Source organism: Melopsittacus undulatus, chromosome 3 (genome assembly GCF_012275295.1).
Source record: "Melopsittacus undulatus isolate bMelUnd1 chromosome 3, bMelUnd1.mat.Z, whole genome shotgun sequence".
In the NCBI taxonomy this organism is placed as follows: domain Eukaryota; kingdom Metazoa; phylum Chordata; class Aves; order Psittaciformes; family Psittaculidae; genus Melopsittacus; species Melopsittacus undulatus.
The window spans coordinates 5,230,317-5,233,594 of record NC_047529.1 but is presented as its reverse complement, the minus strand read 5'-3'; positions in this window follow the sequence as shown (position 1 = coordinate 5,233,594).

Genomic DNA, 3,278 nt, shown 5'->3' with positions numbered 1-3,278 from the left:
ACAGATTAAGCTAAAATTGGAAATAATGAAACTGCTGTTGTCTGTGTGATAACCACCTCTTATTTTCTAGTTTTACAAACAAATTCCAGAAGTTTAGGAGGGTAATTCTGGAAATCCAGTACAGAACTGGAAAAAATTACAAATATGGTAATATTAGGCCTATTTTATAGTAAGTCTGCTCTAGGTAGTGTCATGGATCCATCACAACATAGTGAAAGAATACACATGAAGAGTGCCGAATACCTTTCTTGACCTTGAGATACCCACATAAACTAACAAAAGGGCAACATTCAATAAAGCAGAAAATAAACCTAATGGAAACAAACTTACAGAAAAAGTTTTTTAACTTGACCCTCTACACCATAAAACCAAAATCAGTGAGTTAATAATGACTTTTCTTCCCCCCTCCCCCCAGAAAAAGCCACACTACCACAAGAGGCTAAATTTTAGTTCAGAACAAAGATGTGATCCAGAGCACAAAGCACAGTCTTCCTTCAAGAGAAACACTGAAAATACTGCTAAGGAAATCTAAGAAACAATGTATTTTGGTGGGGTGCTCTGTACACAGCAGGGAGTGGTCATCAACCTAAAGTATCTTTTGAGTATAGAAATACTTGTGACAGGAGTGCCTGCAGTACCAGATCAGATACATTGTTGATGTCTCTCCATTCAGGTCTACCCCACTTGTTCTTTCCATGCTATAGCTGAACATCCCATTTTATAATCAGTATTAAAACAGTTACAGAATTGAATTCATAATTATTTCTTTTTCTCCCAACTCTGCCCAAAACTTAACTGTGATTCATGGATACACTTTCATCAACAGCTGTTGAAACCTAAACTGACAACTTGATTCCTAAACCTTTCCTGTAACAGCAGTGGGAGTAGGGAAGCTGGAAAACTATAACTGTCAAGATCTATGCAAAGGCAGCAGGGTAACACACACCCATATAGGGTAAGAGTTGAAGACATACAGATCTCACAGAAGCCCAGTGAAGCTAAAGAAGAATAAGTTTTATAACGGATGGAGTAATTGAGGTAATCACAAAATAAATGGTCTGACCCACACAGCTATTTTCTGTAACTACCCTCCTGTTTTCTCTTTTTATCCATTTCCTGTTTCATGCTCTTAATTCAGGTTCATATGAGGTGTATCCTCTCCATCTTTGCAAGCCTGATCTACTTCAGAGGGATTAGCAGCACCATGACATGTCTCCCCTGTTTTAGGAATGAAAGTCACTCTGCCTTTTTCCTGAGCAGACTTTGCCTGAACTGCAAACATCCTCTGTGTTGAATATGGCTTATTCATCCGTATGGTAATTACTTATGAATTACTTACAAAGTAATTCTTTTGCTCTTTTCATCATTAAATCTGTCTTTCCTGGTTTTTTCAATTCACAGAAACACTCCCATATATTTGGAGCCATCATTTCATGTGTTCCTCAGCCACTTGATGGAGATCTGCCACCCCCTTCATTTGCATGTTCTTTTAAGACACAAATATATACAGCACCTTGTACCAACAATAAGATATGCCTCAGCCTTCCCCTTTGCACATCAGCTGTTTGTCACATAAATTCTTCTAATTTGGCTCCACCATCACATCTCAAACCTCTCTGGTTTGAATGTACCCTCCCAACACCATTCCCCTTAAAGAGTGTGGAAAAACTAACATGTTTCCCTCAGGATTCCCCAGTTCTTACTGAGCAGCAGAAAAAAGTCCTTTCTGTACTATCTCTGCACAAAGGCACTTCAGCCAAGTGTGTGTCTGCTGTTGTATTTCTTTTCCTTCACTACATATTTCAGGTCTCAACCTTGCTAAAATACCATGTCCAATTTTCAAACTATCCATTCAGGAAGGCAATGGTAAATTAGAGAAAATATATGTTTTACAAACCATGAGAATAGATAAAGGGTTAGAAAAACTCTAATACAGACACTTTGAGTTCCATCTATGTATATCACACGGGAAACTTTAGATGTGTTCTGTGTGGCGCTGGCTCCTCAGCTGGTATTTACTGCAGGGGCAAAAAGCTCACAGCTCAGAAAGGCAGGGATGGGAAGTGGTCAACAAAAATCTTTGGTAACAACAGGTACTATTTGAATGCCTAGCAAGGAAAGAGTCATTGGGTGAGGTGACCTACTCTTGAGAAGTAGCAAATGAGGAAAACTGCTGTCACTGTTTCATTTCTGCATAGTGTGAGTGGTGCAACAGGTAGGCCTGTTGGAGAAGGAGTAGAAGCTTACAGCTCCTGCTAACGTCCTCCTGGCTAGGAACAATCTTGTACTTCTGTCCCTAGAAGCTAATGCTGAGTCCACTTCAGTGTCAATAAATAAAGGCCGCATCAATATTTGGGTTTTAAGGAACAACTAGAGCAAAGCCCAGATTCCTGTGAAGAAATATGGGAGTAATGTAAAAGTTCCTCATAAACCAAACTGGCAAAGTGATAAAATAAAAACCCAGATGTGGTAAGCCTTACTGTTTCCTCTGCTGGAGACAAATTGAGTGTAAATGTTTTAACAACAGAGCTTACCAAGTTTTGGAGTAGCTGTTAGAAAATTCACCACAAATTGCAAGACAAGACAGCCTTCAGCCAAAAAAGAGCTGATATTTGTTTCAGGGAGGACAGCAACTCAGACCTGTACTGTGATACCTTATTTTTTTTTCTGGCCAGTTTTCTGGGCTAAGGAAGTTGACTGTCCCAGTTACCATTGAGAATTGAATCATAGAATGATAAAATAGTTAGGGTTGGAAAAGACCTTAAGCTCATCCAGCTCCAACCCCCTGCCATGGGCAGGACACCTTCCACTGGAGCAGGTTGCCCTGTGTCCAACCTGGCCTTGAACACTGCCAGGGATGGGGCAGCCACAGCTTCTCTGGGCACCCTGTGCCAGTGCCTCAGCACCCTCACAGGGAAGATCTCGGGCTGCCAGGACACTTAAACACGATCCTGCATTGCAGCCTAACAGGGCTGGTACCTAAGAGCATCGTAGCCAAGTGTTTACCAGTTTTTATCACTCGGAACTCGCTGAGAACCTTGAACATCCCGTTATGGGCTCCCAAACAGAAGAAACACTCATAAACCTGCTGAGTGCGCTCCTGCTTGGAGCAGGGGCTGTGCCTGCAGCCTCCCTCCGTGCCGGTACCACCGATCTCTATCCGGTTGTGCCGCCGCCTCGTCCCGTACCTCAGATCACCTCAGGGGGCGGCCCGCGCCCAACGGCCGCGCCGCGCGGGCCCCGCCTCCGCTGCCGCTCTCACTTCCTGAGGGCGGACG